Below are 19,804 nucleotides of genomic sequence, written 5' to 3'. Positions count from 1 at the left end.
GCCGAACACCCACTGTGCGCTGGGCACTGTTCTAGGCACTTCAGGCACAGCAGTGAACAAAACAGACACAAATCCCTGCTCTGGTGGGTCGTGCTGACAATAGGGATGAGGAAATAAAAGTATACAACATGCTAGATGAGGAAATCAAAGTATGCAATATGCTCGATGGTGTTAAGTGCTGTGTATGTGCATGCGGGGAGGGGGGTGACATTTGTGGGTAAAGAATGGAAGGAGGCGAGGCGAGAGCTGTGCAGTGCTTCAGTGGGGAGAACCTCTTTGGCAAAGGGAGGAGCACATGCAAAGGCCCTGGAGCAGGAATTTACTTGGGGAGTTCACGTGACCGGAACAGAATGAGCGAGGGGGAGAGAGAGAAGAGGTCAGGGCAGGGAGGGGATGGGCCAGGTCATGCAAGGCTCTATGGGCAAGGATGGGGGTGGTTTGCGCTTTCACCCTGGGAGGGTGTTGGAGCAATTCCCCTGCCTGCTATGGGAATGAGGATAGCATCGACCCCAAGGAGTTGTTATAAGAATTATATGAATTACTATGTGTAAAGCGATCGTACCCTGTCTGATGCACACGGCACATGCATGAAATATTGGGCTATTATTATATGTGGCGGACATGTGTGTCTCGGGGTGTGTCCATGCTGCAGCTGAGCGGTGGCTCTTAGTGAGTTTGTTGTTGTGAAAGAATCTCTCTAAAGCTATTAAAAAAACCCTGCTGGGTGTTTGAAAGCCCTGCTGGGGTTACTGCTCCCTGGCTGGGACAGGCTCTTTTGTATAACAGCTGTTCTCCAGATGTCAGCTGGGGTTACTCAGGCCTCGGAGCTTTGGCGCCTGCCTCACTCCCACGACCTGCGGGAAGCCCAGCGCCCTCCCCGAGATGTCTGTAAATTCCCAGGGCCTGTGTTCTCATGCTTGCTTCTTGGCCTGAGTTCCTGACCGCTGAACCCTCGCTCTTACCCACCTTCCCGGGGCCAGCGCTTTGGGGAAACCAGTTCTGTTTCCTCGATTTTCCCCGGGCCACCCACGCGTGAACTTTGCATCCTTACCTGAGGGTGCCCCCCACCCCCATGCCCCCCAAGATGCGGTGCTCTCTCTAAGGTCCTGCCATCCCAAAGGCTTTCGCGTTGTTTGAGTTTCCGTAAGATGTTGCTTGACAAAAATTCCACCGCCCAGAGGAAAAGTTTGCATACTCGCACCACATAGCAAACTTTATGACCAGCTTAGAGTGAACTGGGCTGTCATGGGAAGGGGGGATCTCGCTCAGGACACCTGAGGCCAGTGGCTGTGAACAGCTGTAGGTGCTTCTGACGTCAGGCTGGCGTGCAGATTTGGAGGCAAGTAGGAGGACCTGTTGGCTGTGGGAACTCAAGGCGGGGGCAGATGGGAGCTGGTACAGAACGGAGAGGAGGCTGGGGGGTGAGCAGTTGTGAGAGACAGCAGCTCATTCTGGGGAAACATCAAGCCACCAGAAACAGTTACAATGAGTCAGACTTCCGGAAAATTAGGCAAGGTTGCTTCAGACAGAATTCGCTGTAGACTGTTTTGGTAGTTCCTGTAATCATCACTAACTGCTTTCTCAGGGTGTGAATAGGTAGGGCTCAGAGGTTAAAGCTATAGCAACAGAACCTTGCCTGGGGCAGGGTGAAAGCACGCCCCCCACCCCGGGCAGGTCGTGACTCAGTGGGACAAGCCCATAACTGGTCTAGTTCCAAGATAAGGGCACAGGGTGTGTTAGAAAGAGGCATTCCATTCAAGCTTGGAATTAAGACCAGGGTCATGCTTAACCCTGACCACAGTTCAGTACCGCTGCGTTATGGACCACATTGTCCCTGAGACTGTTCTCTGTAAGGCTTGCACGGTTTCTGCACAATTGTAATTATAGCATTTGGTATCAACTTGAATAGGAACTTGATTCCTGGAATAGGTCTCCTGGAGGATATTATATAATGTTTCTTAACCTTTTCTGGATCATAGACTCATTTGGGAATTAACTGAATTTAAAGACCACCTCCAATCCATTGCCCTCGACTCCACCCCTCCAAATATATTTACCCCCAAGATTGTTTTGGACAGTTATATGGTATCATAGCTGTTCATTCCAGGTTAGGAACCTTTGGTTTTAGTTCAGCTCTCTCATTTTACACGAGATGAAACTGAGGCATAAGAGTGTAGCGCCTTGCTCAGGGTTACACAGATAATCAGTGATGGAGCAGGGTGTCAGTCCAATGTAGTAATTAATTGTAGACTCAGCCTAGATGCAAACCCTGGCTTCATCCCTCACAAGCAAGAGATGTAAATCTCCTCATGCCTAGGTTTCCTCATCTGCAAAATCAAGATAATGATTGCAAGATAAAAGTTTTTTTTTTTTAAAGTGGAAACACAAATTGATTCCTTAGCCTGTACTTCTAGCTTAAGTGGAAGTTTGAGCCAGATGAAGAATTCCTGCCACCTAGTGGATGGCAGGATGAATAAATTATAGGATGAATAAATTAGAATTTCTGGCACTGAAACTTACACGTTGACCACACCAATGTCTTTGTGTGGTTATTGTTAAGAGAGTTAGTGGCTGCACGTTAGAGAGCTTGTGTGTCTCCTTTCAAAGAGACTGTGTTTCAACATTGTAGCAGTTAGCCTTTGCTGTGTAACAAACTACGCTAACGTGTAATGGCTTAAAAGATGGTCATTTATTAACACTTGATTCTGTGGGCTGGAGATTTGGGCTGAGTTAAGCTGAGTGATACATCTGTTGGTCTTTCTTGGGGTCACTCATGGGACTGCAATTAGCTGGTGGGTGGGCTGGGGCCAAATGCCAGATGATCATGGAGGGCTCCCTGCATGTGTCTGGTAGTCACAGGTTGTTGGCTAGGGTGCCTTGGTTCTCCTCCATGTGGTCTCTCCAGCAGGTTAGCTTGAACTCATGTCCACCGTAGCTGCAGATTTACCAGAAAAAGCAGAGAGCCTGCTAGCATTTTTGCTCCCCATTGTGTCATGTTTGCTAAAGTTTCATGGGCCAAACAAATCACATGGTCAAATACAGATTCAGGAGGAAGAGAAACAGAATCCATATCTTCTTGATGGGGGAGCTACCAAATATTGTGGCAATTTTCCCCCTTCAATACCCCACACGCGTTTGCTGGTGAGTGACTGGGCATTGAGTTGTCAGTTTAAAACTTAAAGGGTTTGATGCTCAGAAATGTTTTCACTTCTCAAAAGAAGCGAACTTATGGCCAGAGACCATAACCTCCAGGCTAGCCCATCAGTCTAGTTATGGAAATTGACCTCTTCCTTATGGGACATTTCTCTTCCTTACCTGTCTGTACTCCCCCCGTCACTTCCCATCTATCCCATCACTTTCACCTGCCTTATGGGCTAAGTAGACTACTGTGGGCTAGCTTGGGAACTATATAGCTTTTCCCTGCATTGTTTTCAGTAGAATGTGCTGTTCAGGAATGGAGGGATGGTCATGGCCACCCTCTTGTCCCCTGCCATGGTGATCTAGGGACTGTTTCTCTCTTCCGTGGCTTAAGAAAGGGCCCACTGGCAAGGTGGGCTCACATCTGTCTTATCCACCACTTGCCATAGAACAGTGCCCGGCACATGGCTGACACTTGATAAATGAATGTCTGCAGGCAGGACCCAAGCCTCATCCGAGAGTTTTCACTTCTGAGGGTGTCCACTCTCGCATCATCCCAGGGGCTATTTCCTGTTGCCCGCCATCCTCCAGCCCTTCTGTAACTGTGTGTGTGACCCCTTAGCAACTGTTGGTCAGCTGTCCACGATGTCCACAGGCTCCCACAGGACAAGCTGTCCACCCCCTTCCATTGGACATCTTCACTTAATGCTAGACTCCACACTTGCACCAATGGCTCAAAACCAAACTATTTAAAAAATATATATATTTATTCATCTGGCTGTGCCGGGTCTTAGTTACAGCATGTGGATTTTTTTTTTTTTTTTAGTTGTGGCATGCAGGATCTAGTTCCCTGATCAGGGATGGAATTTGGGCCCCCTGCATTGGGAGAGCGGAGTTTTAACCACTGGACCACCAGGGAAGTCCCCATAGCAAACTCTTTTGTGAGCTATGTCAACTAGTTTCACTGTGGGCTGTAAGTATGCAAGTGTTTGACTAAGTTGGTTTGTATGTGTTTTCTCCGCACTAGGGTGCCACCTTTGAGGGGTTTCATTCACAGCAGAAACACGGTCGATTTGTCTATTTATTTTGACTACTTTCCAGCAGAGGGCAGTCAAGGGTCTCATTCTGTCAAAGTCAGTCCATTGTGATGACTTTGAAGTCTACTGTGATGACAAGGTGACTTGTTCTAATTTGCATACAGGTACAATTTGCTAGCCACAGACCCGTACTTACCTGTGTGGTGTCCATGTGCATCTAATGCCTGCCTCACCCAAAGTTGTGCACGTCCTAATCCCCAAAACCTTGAGTATGTTCCCTACACATTCATGGCAAAAGAGATTCTGCAGATGTGATGAAGGTTACTGATTTTGAGAAGCGGAGGTGGTCCTGGATTATCCGGTGGGCTCACAATCACATGGACCCTTAAAATCAGAGAACCCTTTCTAGCTGGGTCAGAAGTGAGATGGGAGAAGAGGAGGGGAGATAGGAAGGGTGCGAGGGACTTGATCTGCTGCTTCAGGCTTTGAAGATGGGAGGGGGGCACGAGCCAAGGAATGCAGGCGCCTCTAGAAGCTGGGAGTGGCTCTCAGCTGACAGTCAGCAAGGAAATGGAGAACTCAGTCCTACAACCGCAAGGAAGTAAAATCTGCCAATAACCCAAATAAGCAAGGAAACCAGGAACCTCCAGAAAGGAATACAGCCTGTGCACACCTTTTTATCCTGGTGAGCCCTGGGTGGGGTTTCTGACCTCTGGAACTGTAAGATAATAAATCTGTGTTGTTTACGCTGCAAAGTTTGTAGTAATTTGTTATGACAGTTAGAGGAAATGAATACAGTGTGGAAATGACTCTCTCCCTTTCCCCAACAGAATGGTTTCAAGCCCACCTGTTGAAGGCAGTGTGTCCCTCTGTGAGTGGCTGAGGGTCCACCATGGATGGCCGGGCATCTGGCTGTGGCTGGTGAGTGACCACCATGGACAACTGAGTGTTTGCCTGTGAACACTGTCATTCCCCTGTCCCCTGCTTCCTCCCACCTGTTACCTGGGGTTGTGGAGGCTAGGTGGGATCTGCCTTGCCTCCCCCATCCCTGCTGCTTCTCCATGAAGCTCTGGTGTGTGGATCCCAAGTATGTTTGGGAAACTGAGGCCCAGAAGGGGGGGGACACGACGGGAGGGGGTACGGGTGGCTGCAGTGGTGACACCCGTCCCTTGCCCTTCCACTCCTAGACTCAGGCCCCAGAAAGAGCAGGGCATATATAAGTGGTCCCTGATCTGTGGGAAAACCTCATCAGCCAGGTGGGTTCGTCCTGCTCTTCTGAGGGGCTGAGCTTGATGCTCTCCCATCAGCCCTGTGCTTGGAGGGTCGGGCAGACGCTGTGCTGTAGGACTGTGTCCCGGGGAGGAAGGGTGACCCTGCTCTGATTCCACTGCCCCCAGAATGGTAGAAGCTTGCCCAGTGTTGGTGCCTTGGCAACTTGAGGTGAGTTGGGGGGGGCGTAGAGGGCAGGGGGTAGGAGAACTTGTCTCTCACAACTCTCCCTGTCCCTCTTGCTTGCCCTGGGTCTGCTCCTCTCACACCCCCAGCCCATCAGTCCGCATGGATCAGGTGGACACCTCAGAGGTCGGGGAGCTTGGGGATGGAGCCACATGGGTGGGAGAAGAATCCTGACCCCAGGGGGGACTGGGATGGAGGGGAGGAGTCTTCTGTGGAGCTGAAGAAGGTCCCTTCCCAGTACCGTTCCTGTGGAATCCTCAAAAGAATGTGGGTCTCCTTCTCTATGTATGTATAACGGAATCACTTCACTGTACACCTGAAACTAACACAACATGTATATCAGTTATATTTCAATAAAATTTTTTTAAAAAAGAATGTGGGTCTCATGGGAGCATCAGGGGACCCCAAGCTGAGACCCTGCTGACCTCATCACCTTTACCCTCAGAGATGGATGGATGCCCTCAGCTCCGATAGAGACCCCATTCCTGAGCCAGGTGAACTGGTGGGGAGGGGTGGAGCTTGTGCCAGGCTGGGAGCAGGGTCCCTGGGCATCAGGCCTGAAGGGAGGAGATTGGGGCCAGGCCAGGCCCAGAGTGGTTGACATGTTTTGCTTCTGTGTGTGTGCCATGCCTGTAGATGGACACACAGGTGTGTGGACACACAGGTGCACGCCTGCCTGCGTACACACACATCTGGGTAAATGGCACCTGGCCAAGGACCCCTGGCCATCCATGGTGGACCCTCAGCCATGCACTTATTGAGCATCTACTGTGTGCCAGTCACTTTCCAAGCCCACCATGTGGGTAAGCTCATTGATTGCGATGATTATCTCCACTTTCCAGATGGAAAAGGTGAGGCCCCAGGAGGACAAGAAACTTGCTTTAGATCCCAGCTGCTGGGCAGGGGTGGAGTTGGGATTTGATCCCAGGCACCTGGGTCTGCTCTAGACATTGGGGACACAGAGGGGACCCATCTTTGCCCTCCAGGGGATGTCATTGTAATGTCATTGTAATGGCAGAGACAGACACTACACAAGTCAATCAGTCAGTAACAAGATGGGAGGTAGTGATAAGTGCCCTGAAAGCAAGAAACAGAGCGAGTGAATTGAGGAGGGGGTGTGGTCATTCAGCCTTGGGGTCAGAGGAGGCCTTTCTGAGGAGGTGACTTTGAGGAGAGACCTGAGGAGGTGATGGAGGGAAGTGTGTGACATCTGGGGGAAGAGTGTTCTAGGCAGAGGGAACAGCCTGTGCAAAGGCCCTGGGGCAGGACTGTGCCTGGTGTGTTAGAGGAACAGTGAGGAGGCCCGTGTGGCTGGATCATAGAGAGTGAGGTGGAGAGAGGGAGGAGGGGAGGGCAGGGAGGGGATGGGGCAGGTGGTACAGGGCCTCATGGGCCTTGGGGAAGACTTGGGCTTTTAATCTTGAGGGAGGTGGGAGGTAGGGGAGGGGGCGGGGCCTGACTCAGGTGCTCACAGGCACCCTCTGGTGGCTGCTGCAGGGAGGACAGACTGTGGGGGCGAGAGCCAGAGCCGAGGGTTGGACCTGACTCAGGTGCTCACAGGTGCCCTCTGGTGGTTCTTTTGGGGAGGGCAGACTGGGGAACGAGGGAGGACTAAGGTGGAGGTGACTGTGCCCGTCTAGGTGAGCGATGATGGGACTGGACCAGGTGGAGGCAGCACGGGTGGGAACAAGTGGGTTAATTCTGGCTAGATTTTGAAGCAGAGCTGCCAGGACTGGGTGTGGGGTGTAGAAAGAGGAGCTGAGGGCCACTCCAGAGCTTCTGGTGAGTAAATGTAAGAACAGATTTGTCTTGGACTGAGCTGACTGAGACAACCGGGGTCATATTACCTTTGAGATGTTCGTGAAACCCGCACAGAGGCCAGCGAGGATGCAACCAGAGGTATCTACGTGGGAATTGTGGCACAAGGGTGATTTTTTTTTTTTTAAGTTTCAGCTTGGCTTGAATAATTCCTTGGCCAAATTTCTCTCATTCCTTTAAATGTGCAAATGTTTCAAACCTGTGAAAAATGTCTAGATAGCCAATGCATTTAGTTTTTTTAAAGCACTGAAGATAACTTCTGCCAATAATTGTTAACAGTGAAATAGTCATAACAGTTAAGTGTTTCTTGAGTAGTCCAATTTTAGTTGGTGACAAAACAAAAGGGAAGGACTTCCCTGGTGGTGCAGTGGTTAAGAATCCACCTGCCAAGGCAGGGGACACCGGTTCGAGCCCTGGTCCGGGAAGATTCCACATGCCCTGGAGCAACTAAGCCCGTGTGCCACAACTACTGAAGCCCACGCGCCTAGAGCCCGTGCTCCGCAACAAGGGAAGCCACAGCAACGAGAAGCCCGCGCACCACAATGAAGAGCAGCCCCCGCTCGCCGCAACTAGAAAACGCCCGTGCGCAGCAACGAAGACCCAACGCAGCCAAAAATAAATAAATTTAAAAAATTTATTAAAAAAAAAGGGAAGAGAGTGTATACCAAATAGTTAGTGATAGCGGAAAAGATCCTCACCCCAGACACGAAATAGTTTAAATATCAGAATGTGGTCCCTCTCTTATTGTCACTGGTAATGAAAGAAGTTCCTGAAATTGCATATTTATTTTGTAAAGTCTAGGGCTAAAACACAATGAATTTTAAAGTTGCATCCACAGCAATTGATCCTAAGATAGCATCTCGTCAATCAGAGTAAGGGCTAACACAGAGTATATGCTATTCAGAAATCTTATCTTTTTCTCCAAAAGAGACGTGGCATTGTGCTGTGTTTCCAAGTATTTTAGTTGGGTTTCTTCACACTAAGCAAGTAGGTGATTCTGGGAGTAAGATATTATTTTTATTTAAATGTTTTGTTTGTTTGTATTTGGATGGATGGTTCAGTGTTTATTCAACCAATCAGCTGTTGTTACATATTTACATTTGCCTTTCCCTGACGTTAATCCTTACTCCTTTCCCTGCCCCCCATAGCTTTATTGAGATATAATTGATATATAACATTGGGTACGTTTAAGGTGTACAACGTGTTGATTTGATACACTTACATATTGCAAAATGATGACCACCATGGTGTTAGCTAACCCCGCCGTCCTGTCACATAGTTACCATTTCTTTTTTGTGGTGAGAACATTGAAGATTTACTCTCTGAGCAAATTCCAAGTATATAATACCGTATTGCTAACTATAGTCTCCATGCTGTCCAATAGATCTCCAGAACGTGTTCATCTTCTAACTGGAAGTTGGTACCCTCTGACCAACGGCACACAAATGATATTTAAAACCATGGGGTGGGTGAAATCAACTGTAATTTTCCCGTTTTGTTTTTCTCCTTAGCACTCATCACCGGCTCATGTAAGACATATAATTTCCGTATTTATCTTGTTTATTTCCCGTCCCATCTTCGAGGGCAGAGATTTTTGCCTGTTTTTTTTCTTTTATTGTTTGTGTTCCCAGCTTTCAAGACAGTGCCTGCACCCATTCTGTCCTCCCTGGCTGGGGCGGGGGGTGATAGAGGAAGACCTGGGGAAGATAGGTCTTCTCAGACTTTCACAGGCTGTGTAGCCTGGTCCCATGCTGGTATCTTGGGGTCCCTATGGAGCTGGAGCGGGGGTGTTGCTTATGTTAAGGAAGCCCCTTCCTTTGGCCAGGGGTCCCCAGGCAGCAAGTCCTAAATGGCCAAAGTAAACTCAGCTTCTCTGTTGTCTACACTGCTTTATCTGTCCCTGGGGCAGGGGGCTGAGGGTGGGAGCTGGGAAAGGGTGTGTGGGTCACTCGGGGGCGGGGGCTGTCGACGGAAGAAATGCCCAAAAATGATCCCTGGGAGGGTGAGGCTGGTTTCCCCACGTCTTTGCTCTGGAATCAACTTGATGTAGCACTTGGGGGCTTGGGGCAGTGTGAGGAAGCTGGGGCAAGGTGGTGATTCTCTGTGCATCCAGCACAGAACCCAACAGTCCAGGTGAAGTGGAGTTAGGACCCTGCATTTCTTTCCTGACCATGTTCCCCCGTCATCAGCTGTGACTGGCTCTAGCCCCAGCTCCCAACCACTACCTCATCCTTTTGGATACAGCGATTGTCTCAGGAGTGGGCATGTAGCCCACTTAGAGCCAATGAGAGGCAGGGAGACTTGGTGGGGATTCTGGGGAGGCACATCTTCCTTCCATTGGGGCAACCGGAAGAGACCCCCAATCTGGCCCTAGGTGGTGTGGTTTGAGGATGGGAGAAACTGCAGTAGCAGTTTTGTGGACCACCGGGCTGGGACTGGGGCTTTAGCTGCTGTGTGGAGCCATCATATAAAACCTAGGCAGCCTGTGATGGCAGAAGGAAGACTTGGTGATCTCTTGTGAGCACCTGGATCAAATCTCACCTGAAGCTGTCAGGCTCCCAGTTATGTGAGCCCATATTTATTGTGACAAGGAATATAATGATATGTGACATTATGTAACCCTTACTACCTGCCAGACCCTTATTCTAACCACTTGTCGTGTATTAACCTATTTAATTCTCCTTCTGTGGTAGGTATTATTATTATCCCCTTTGCACAGCTGAGGAAACTGAGACACAGAGAGGTGAAGCAATTTGTCAATGGTCACACTGCTGGGGTGGGCAGACCCAGGATGCCTAGACCCCTCATCCCGTGTAAGATTCTGCCTCCTGCTTCTGTTGTTTACACCCAAAAGAGCCCTACTTCCTCGTGGCGCCAGATGTTGCACAACAGAAGGGAGAAAATTAGAGTCACTCCTCCTTTGCCTAGAGCCTTTCGTGGTTCCCTAAGGCCCTTCATGATGCAGCCCCTGCTGTCATCTCCCACCTTATCTCCCACTACCGTCCCCACCTCACTCGGCTCCAGCCCCACGGACCTCCTCTCTATTCCTCCAACTCATCAAACTTATTTCTGCCTCAGCGTCTTTGCCACTGTCATCCCCTTTTACTAAAAATGCCCTTCCTCTACTCTTCCTGGTTAACCTTCCATGTTCCCAGGGAAGTGGTCCTTGACCACCCTCCTATTGACCCCAGTCCACTCTGATACGTCAAGAACACACATCCTACAGGGAGTCGGCCTGGGTTCAAATCCGGTTCCATTACTTCCTTGCTGTGTGATCTTGGGCCGTGACCTTGACCCCTGTGCCTTAGTCTCCTCATCTGTAAAATGGGGTAATAATAGTGCCTGCTTCACAGGTTTGGGGAAGGATTAAAAGAGGTTATGACGTGTAAAGCGATTAGAACAGTGCTGGACACTTAGTAGTCACTCAGATAATAATAATAACTTTCTTTGACCATTTGATTTTATTATGCTTATTAAAACAACAAAGTATTGCAAATCATGAGTTACAATATTGTTTTTGTTGGCAAATGTAAATATTAGCTCATCCATGAACTATAGTGCTGAATTTGAATAATATATTTTTAAAAACTTTTTTATACTTATTTAATTTTATTTTTTCAGCTTTATTGAGGTATAACTGACAAATAAAATTGTAAGATTTAAAGCGTATGAAACCTGGGAATTCCCTGGTGGTCCAGTGGTTAGGACTCCGAACTTCCTTCGTGGGGGGCACGGGTTCGATCCCTGGTGGGAGGACTAAGATCCTACAAGCCATGTGGCACGGCAAACAAACAAAAACAAACAAAGTGTATAAAACCTTCTTTTTATATTGTTGCTTGTTTTTTTTGTTTTTTTTTTTTTTTGGTTCGCGGGCCTCTCACTGTTGTGGCCTCTCCCGTTGCGGAGCACAGGCTCCGGACGCGCAGGCTCAGCGGCCATGGCTCACGGGCCCAGCCGCTCCGCGGCATGTGGGATCTTCGCGGACTGGGGCACGAACCCGTGTCCCCTGCATCGGCAGGCGGACTCTCAACCACTGCGCCAGCAGGGAAGCCCTGTTCGTTGTTTTAACACTAAAGAATGAATCAAGAAGATAAAATGGTACATCAATGGAACGATTTTGTGGCTTCCCAAATTGTAGTGTTTGCAGATATTTCAATTTTATTAAAATTCATGTAGTTACCGGACAGTTATTTACGTAAAATATTAATTAAATTTTCACTGCCTGCATTTCTTTTACGGCCATTATTATTATTTGGTTCATTACATGATTATTGCTTAAAGTGAATTTATTGTATAGGAAGGAGGAATTTAAAAATATTTTAAATTAAATAGATAAACAACAAGGACCTACTGTATAGCACAGGGAACTCTAGTCAATATTTTGTAATAACCTATATGGGAAAAGAATCTGAAAAAGAATATATATATGTATGTAAGTATAACTGGATTACTTTGCTGTACACCTGAAACAAACACAACTTTGTAAATCAACTATACTTCAATAAAAATAAATAAATAAGTAAAAACCCAAATCATCAGGTATGTATATGGCTTATAAAATTATAACAATATTCATAACTTTGAAAAAAAATATTTTAATACACCGGGAAGGCCGCTGGGCTTGCAATAAATGTCTGTTGAAGGAACCCATGAAGGAGGGTGCAGTTCTACATGGCGACCACCAGGGTACGCTGTTTCCAAATCAAGGCCCGCTCAATCCCACCTCGGAGTGATTCTTCGTCAAAGCAGGTCAGGTTTTGGGCACCGACAGAGGATGCGCAGCATGCCTCAGGCTCTTCCCCACCTCCAGGTCCCCGTCCCGCCCCTGCAGTCTGTTCATCCGCCTCCCGGGGTCATGTGTGGGATTTTTCCTGCAAGGAGCTCTGCCCACGTCCCTCCTCCTTCCAGGGTTCCCTGAATGTATAAATGCTGAGCCTTACCTTTGAGCCTTTGCATTGTTGTTTCCTCTGCCTGGAATGCCTTCCATTCCCGTTTACCGATGTCCACTCAAAAAACCCGTACTGTAAAGATTTAGACCCACTTTCTCCTGGTGTTCTGTGCCTCAGTTTCCTCTGATGGGAAGGCTGTGCAGAGAAGGTATGTTCAGAGTGAGAGATCAGAAGATCTGCAAGGCAGTGGGGAAGCACAGAAGGTGTTTGAGCGGGAGAGAAAAGGCCCTCTTCCTTTTGCCCCTGGCCCTATCTTGAAGAGTCTTGAGGGGCTGGAATGAGACGCTGTAGCTTTGGCCAGCCCAGACTCTCTCCTCCTTGGGTCCCCACTGGCTAGATCAGTGGGTCCCCCTCCCCGTGTGCCCTCCTGGTGGGGCTGTTTGCTCCCCCGTGACCTCCTGAGCCTGAGGCAGCCCACAGCACCTGCTCCCTGGGTAGACACCAGGTGGGAGGTGGGAGATGCAGCCCTGCAGGGAAAGCCACGAACTACAGGCGGGGGCCAGGGTGTCACCTCTATAGAAGTGCTGGTGACTCCACCACGGAGGAGTTTGAGGCCTCACGCGGCTGACGTGGATCTCGTGGGACTCGCTGGGGGTACAGCCACCCGGAGGTGAGCCTTGCAGGCAGGTAGAGGTCCAGCCAGGCTGGTCAACATCCAGGGGGCGGGGGGCCTCGGGAACCCCACACCCAGTCCACCTCCCCCAGCCCATCTCAGCCCCTCTCCTGACAATGTCCCTTCCCTCTCGCACTGTCTCTGAGTCTCTTCTGCCTCTTACAGTTCTCCCACCCTGGTGCTAGCACTTTCTGTGTCTCTCTCTGTCTTAGATCTCTGTCTCTGGGACTCTGGCTCTGAGGGTCTGCGGCTCTTGGGGTTTCTCTCTGTGTGACCCCGACCTGCGTGTCTCTCTGTTTGCCACCGTCCCTGCTGCCCCATCCGATCCCCACGCGCTGGCCAGTGGGGGAGGGGAAGAACAGGCTTCTCCACCTTCCAAGGGTCCCCTTCCTCTCCCTTCTTAGTTTCTGCCTCCTTTGACAATGTTGCCCTGAGGGGGAGCAAAGGGGAGGGTATTGCCCTAGGGAAGGGGCCAGGAGGGCTGCCTGGTGGAGGTGGCATCCAGGGCCAGGCCCCATGCAGTCGGGTGTGGGAGCATCAGCCTTCAGATCCCGATACTGACATTCATTTCGGGGGCCCTCCTGCGGCTGCCTTCTCCCCGAGCCCACTCTTCTCCTCACTTCTTGCCCTTTCTGCCATCACGGGGCTCCCGACCTCCTGCCGTGTGTCTCTGCTCCTTACGTGGGTGTTGCCCCATGTGGGGGACAGGGGCCCGGCCCCTGTCCCCCACGTGGAGCAGCTGCTGGTGGCTGATGTCCGGCTAGTTTCACCCGGTTGGCAGTAATGGGATGAAAAAGCACAGGCTCCACGCACATCCAAAAAGGATGCAAGAGCGCCAGTCCTGAAGGGAGATGGCAGCCCCTGTTGATGTTGGGGAGACTGGGAACTGGATGGGAGGTTGAGGTCTCAGAAGAGGCTGCTTCAGGGACCAGGGAGGGCCTGCTGTTGGGTGGTCTTCTAGAGGTCTGGTGTAGGGGAGGGTCAGGTTTGTTCCTCAGGAGTCCCCCTGTGTTCTGGGATCTGGTGGTGAAGCAGTCCCAGCAGCTGTGTAGACCTGTCTGTGTTTGTGCAGGGTCAGTATCTTGTGGGGTCTGACTAGATAATTACTGTGGGGAGCCAGTTATTGTAAGGGTTTGGGGGTCGCTGGGGTCTGGCATGTTGGTGGTGAAGTTCCAGTGGCCATGGAGGATGAGCAGGACTTGTAGATCTGGGATGTCGTTTGCTGGAGTCTGTTGAGTGCGGGGTTGTAGTTTGTGGGGTGGTGGCCATCAGCTCTCTCTCTCTCTCTCTCTCTCTCTCTCTCTCTCTCTCGCTCTGCCTGCCTCTATCCTTCCCTCTCTGCCCTTCCTGCTTCCTCTGTCCATCTCTTTCTCTCCCTCTCCTCCTCTTTCTTTGTCCCACTAGAGTCCACACTCATCCACATGTTTATTGAGCAATTACTTTGTGGCTGCCATCTGGCTGCAGCAGGTGCCTGGGAGCTTATGGTGGGTGCTGAGGGTGCCACCTCAGGTGAGCAAGCCTCAGTTTCCTCACCTGTAAAATGGGAGTCTGGGGGAGATGCCAGGATGCAGTACACTCATTCATTCAACGAGTATTTATCAAGTACCTACTGTGTGCTAGGCCCCGGGATGGGGAAACACTGGGGAGAAGAAACACAGGCCCTGGCCTCATGGGAGAAAGAGAGATATGAGTCAGTTAATTACACGAGTGAATGTAAAATGACTTCCATAATAAATGTTAGGAGGCAGAAACACCCTGTGCTCAGTAGAGGTGCAGAGTACGGGCACTTGATCTATCTTGGGAGGTCAGGAAGGGCTTCTCGGAGAAGTTGCAATCAAAGCATGAGAAAAAGGAATCTAGGGGAACGGAGGAAGAGCATTCCAGGCAGCAGGACTGTACCTGCAGAGGCCCTGTGGTGTCTGAGTGGTCGGAAAGCCAGAGTGGTTGGGGCTTGGAGGGGACCAGCTCCACCTGGACTGTGCTGGGTCCTATGGGTGGGGCAAGGGAGTGTGGTGTTGATCTGTTGAGGATTTTAAGCTGGAAAGTGGCATAATCTGATTTGTGTGGTGAACAAGATCTCTCCAGCAGATAGTGGCTATAAAGTGCTTAGCACAGGCAGGGCTGGGTTCCCAGATAGGGCCCGGATGACGCCAGTGGGGGTTTTGGGGACCCAGAGAAGTCACAAGGTCCAGTCCCTACCCTTTGAGGTCCCCAGGAACAGCTCCGGCCTGTCTCCAGGAACCATTGTGTCTCTGGGCTCTGGGAGTTGCAGGGGCTGGGAAAGTGGGATGTTCCTGCTTTAAGTGTAGCTGTAGAGATAGGGGAGGGATAGCACCCTTGGGGGTGGAGGGCAGGGCTCCCAGAGCCGGAAGCTGCTACTCCCAGTAAGCTCCTGGGCCCGGCTCAGAAGGGAGACTGAGGCCCTGGGGCTCCAGAGACACTGAGCCCTGAGCCAGGAGATGCGTCCTGGCCTCAGAGTGTCTTTGGGACCTGCCGCACCTCCGGCTGTATCTCAGGGCTCCAGAGAGTGGGCTCTGGGGTCCAGCTGCCCAGGTTCCAAACTCACCCGTGACCGGCTGTGTGACTCTGGGCAAGACACTGTACCTCTCTGAGCCTCTGTAGCAAAAATGGGACAACCTGCCTTCTAGAGAAATTGTGAGAATTCAACAAGATGGTTCATGCTGGTTCATTCACTCAACAAATAGTTAGTTATATGAATAGTTATTAAGCAATGGGACTTCCCTGGTGGTGCAGTGGTTAAGAATCTGCCTGCCAGTGCAGGGGACACGGGTTTGAACCCTGGTCCGGGAAGATCCCACATGCCGTGGAGCAACTAAGCCCGTGTGCCACAACTACTGAAATCCGTGTGCCTAGAGCCCGTGATCCACAACAGGAGAAGCCACTGCAACGAGAAGCCCGCGCACCGCAGTGAAGAGTAGCCCCCACTCACCACAACTAGAGAAAGCCCGCGTGCAGCAACGAAGACCCAACACAGCCAAAAATAAATAAATAAAAAAGCGCCTACTGTGTGCCAGGTGCTGTTGTAGGCACTGGGGACACAGAGGGGTGATGTGCCTGCCCTCAGGGGCTGGTGTTCTAGTGGTAGAGACAGACACTAAGCAAATCAGTCAGTAATTAAAAAGTAAGGGAGTGATAAGTTCACTGAATAAACACAAAACAGGATAAGAAGGAGAGGAAATGAATGGGGTTGTGGGTGACAATTTAACCTAGGGGTCGGGCAGGTCTTGCTGAGGAAGTGAGACCTGAAGGAGGTGAGGGAGGGGCCATGTGAGTGTCTGGCAGGAACAGCATTCCAGGCAGTGGGAACAGCCTGTGCAAAGGGCCTGAGGCAGGACCATACCTGGTGTGTTAGGGAAACAGTGAGGAGGCCCATGTGTCTGGAGCAGAGTGAGCCAGCGGAGTCATAGCTGTTAGGCTGTGTGTAGGGCCCAGGGGAACTGGATGGGGTCCAGCCACCTGCAGGGCATTTGGGGACTCAGGTGCCTGGAAGAGAGATCTTCCTGGCAGGGGCCTGAGTGGGAGCAGAGGCTGGCTGGGTCCTGGCGTTGGTTGGACATGGGTCACCTCTGAGCTTCCTTCTCTAGAGTCTGAGTGATGACTGGGGCCAGGTGCCCTCAAGCCCTTCCTGGTGACACCACCTCCGGGCTGGGTAGGGGGCCTGCACTTCTGCCAGGCAACTGGACCCCAGCCTGCCAGGAGGATCAGAGCCTCCTCTCGTTTTCAGGGTTGTTCTGGTTTGGGCTGGAGAGAAGGCAAGGTAGAGCCTGAGCGACTCGTCTGGCCAGGGGTGGAGAGCTTAAGGTCCTGGAGATGAATTTTTTCCATGGGAGTTGCAGGAGGTGAATTTCCATTGAGCTGACACTCATGGGCGGGCGACATGAGCCTGCCATTGGATCAGACCCCGTGAGCCCTGGAGGCCTCCCTGAAGTTCTTGGAGTTGATGAACAACACCCATAACCTTTTGTGACTAAGCATGTACCTGGGTTACTTACCAATCCAGGCACCAACCTTGTACCCATTTGACAGGTGAGAAGACTGAGGCTTGGAGAAGACCAGGCATTTGTCTAAGGTCACGTAATATGTCCTTGGCACAGCAGGGATTGAACCCCTGGCCTGGCTCCTGACACCCCTCCCCTGCCCACCCCGCCCCCTCCCTGCCCATCAAGCCTGTTCCTGGCTCTGGGAACTCCAGCTGGGCTTGCGGGCTGGGCACAGAGGTACCAATGGCTTCCAGCCACTCTGTGCTCCGGGACGGGGGAAGGGGAGGGCCAGTGGCAGACCCAGAGTGCCTTGCATTTCTCCCCTTGAAATCTTTGTTCCTGAACAGGGTTCTCAGTTTTAGAGGTCGGTTTCACTGGGGTTTTATGAAGTAGGGGTTCTCTCAGAGTGAGAGTGCAGGGTCCCGAGGCTCACTTGGGCGCCTTGAACCAGATGAGAGTGTAGCCTCTTGTGCCTCTGAGGCTCTTCCGTGGAATGGGCTGGGCTGCGCTAGACAGCCTCTGTGGGTCCCCTGTTTTCCCTGGGCTTGGGTTGCCCTCTGAGTCAGAGGAGAACCACGTGTAACAGCTTGGGGAGGAAGGCACCTCCTTCACCCCGGGCCCCCTGAGTCTGGGCAGGGAAGGATGGAGAAGTCAGAGAGAGAGACTGAAAGAAGTGGTTTTTGACTGCCTACCACCACTTGCATACCTCCTGTGATGGGTAGCTCATTAACTATCAAGGCAGCCTCTCCTGGGTTAGTGAGCTGGAATTTTTATAAAATTCTTTCAGATGCTGACCCCCAGTTGAACCTCCACCCCCCTCTCTGTGGTCCTTGCTCCGCCTTCTGGGACCACACAAAGCATACCCCTTCTCCAAATATTTCACTCCTCCTGTGTTTATTGAGCACGTATTCTGCAGACCTGTGGACATGGGGAGGCAGACCCAGAGTGATCACTGTGGTGGTGATGGTGAAAACCCCTGGGCACAGGGAGCCCAGAAGAGGCCTCTGGCCTAGCTAAGAGGGGTCAGTCTGGTGGGCTTCCTGTAGGAGGTAACATCTATGCTAAGTTCTGAAGGATGAATAAGATTTGGCTGGGTAATTGGTGTGGGAAGAGGAAGAATGTTTCAGGCAGAAGGAACAGTATATGGAGGTGAGAGAATATCTTTTCAGTAAATGAAAGAGGTTCTAAGTGGCTGGAATTGTGTGTCTGAGGAAGGATATCGGGGCTGCTGAGGACAGGTGCTTGAAGCAGTGATCTAGATGGGAAGGACGGGACACCTTTACTCCTCAAACAGGTATGAGTCCAACTTTGTTTCATATTGTCTAATTGTTTTGCCAGGAAGCAATTTACGCCTCCACCTTCTAGATATAGAAGTGCCCATCTCACCACATCCTTTTTAGTACTGGGTTTTATCATTTTTTAAATCTTTGCCAATTTCAGCTAGAAAAAACCAGTATCTCACTGTGTAAATGAAAACAAGTGAGTATTTCTCTTATAACGGATGGGGGCAAACAATTTTTCCACATGTCCGTGGCCCATATGAATGCCACCTCTTGTCTGTGACTGTTAAGAAGTCTCACACCCACTGGAGAGTCTGTGTTCATTTTTAGCTCCCCACTCAGCACGGAGCAAAGGGAAAGCTTGTGGGCTCACACATGGGTGGGGAATTTGTGAGGCAGCCTACCCTCTCTTCTTTGGTTCATCTTTTTGTTTTCCTCACCTTTTTTTTTTCCTTTCAAAGTTTTAAATTTCTTTCTCCTTTGTTGGTGACTGTAGTTTGTCCTCATCTGGGGTATCTTTGGGCTCAAAGAAGGGGTTTGCTAAACCCCAGGAAGGTGTTCTGTGTGAGACCACCTGGACATGCCAGGTGTCTTGTACACACAACTTACTACTTAATTCTCAAAACATCTGCATTTGATGGGGACCCTTGAACCCATTTTATAGATGAGGAATCTGAGGCTCAGAGACCACCATCAGCGTCCCATGGTCAATATTGGCTAGTCTTCTTAGTTTCACTCAGTCATTTCCTCTGCTGACATTAAGATTCTGTTTAATTAAATTCTGATTTCGGAGGAGAGGGCTGTCCATTTCTCCATACCTCTTGTCCAACACTGCCCAGTTAGGGGATGGAAGCCCAGTTTCTCATTAGGGAGGAGCTTTGAGTCTAGCTCAGCAGCAACCTTATTATACAGGGAAAGGAAAGAAAAACAGAAAAGAGAGAGGGGGAAGCCACAGAACACCCTTGGAGAGCCACAGATGGCTTCAAGGCTCAGGTCCTAAGCTAGATTTTACTTCTGGGCTTTTAAAAACTGAGCTTGGCATACTAGTTCCACCTCAGCCACTAAAATTCCATGTGAACTTGGTAAGTCTGTCCCCAGACCTGGATCTCAGTTTCTGCTTCTACTAGTCAACCCATCTCTTGAGCTTTCTCTTAGTAACTATCTTTTTCATATCTGAGCAATCAGTTCTTTTTTAATATCTATGTGTTTTTGTTTCATAACCTCCTGTTCTTGTTTTATGGCTGCTATCCCTTCCTTTATCTTTTTGAATCACTTAATCTATTCACTGTAAAACTCTTTGAAGATTGTACTAATTATCTCTATTTCCACAGATGTAAATTCTTCCGTTTGGGAAGTTTGTGGCAACTTCATGAAGTGATTGTAAATTCCTCATCTCTTTAGGTTATTCTCCCCTGTCTCCTGAGTCTTCTGAGAATGTGTGTCCTTGATGATATATATTAAGGGGCCCTACATTTCCATGGGTGGGGGCATCCTTGTCACTGGGCACCTGTGC

The 19,804-nt window shown here is 50.2% G+C and overlaps 1 long non-coding RNA gene across 4 annotated transcripts in view; it reads left to right on the top strand.

Annotated features, from left to right (window-relative positions):
* The window catches only part of LOC117311765 (uncharacterized), a 43,645-nt gene extending 36,685 nt beyond the window's left edge, over positions 1-6,960 (top strand). For 2 of the 4 annotated variants that reach the window (XR_012331093.1, XR_012331095.1), the window contains 3 exons: positions 3,965-4,111; positions 5,006-5,096; positions 5,363-6,960. This is a non-coding gene — a long non-coding RNA (uncharacterized lncRNA). The remainder of the gene's footprint in view (positions 1-3,964; positions 4,112-5,005; positions 5,097-5,362) is intronic. The other 2 variants (XR_012331094.1, XR_004526050.2) reach the window with 2 other exon arrangements.
* Positions 6,961-19,804: the final 12,844 nt, after the last annotated feature.

This window comes from Tursiops truncatus, chromosome 3 (genome assembly GCF_011762595.2).
Source record: "Tursiops truncatus isolate mTurTru1 chromosome 3, mTurTru1.mat.Y, whole genome shotgun sequence".
Lineage (NCBI taxonomy): Eukaryota > Metazoa > Chordata > Mammalia > Artiodactyla > Delphinidae > Tursiops > Tursiops truncatus.
This window is presented reverse-complemented; position numbering and strand designations above follow the sequence as displayed.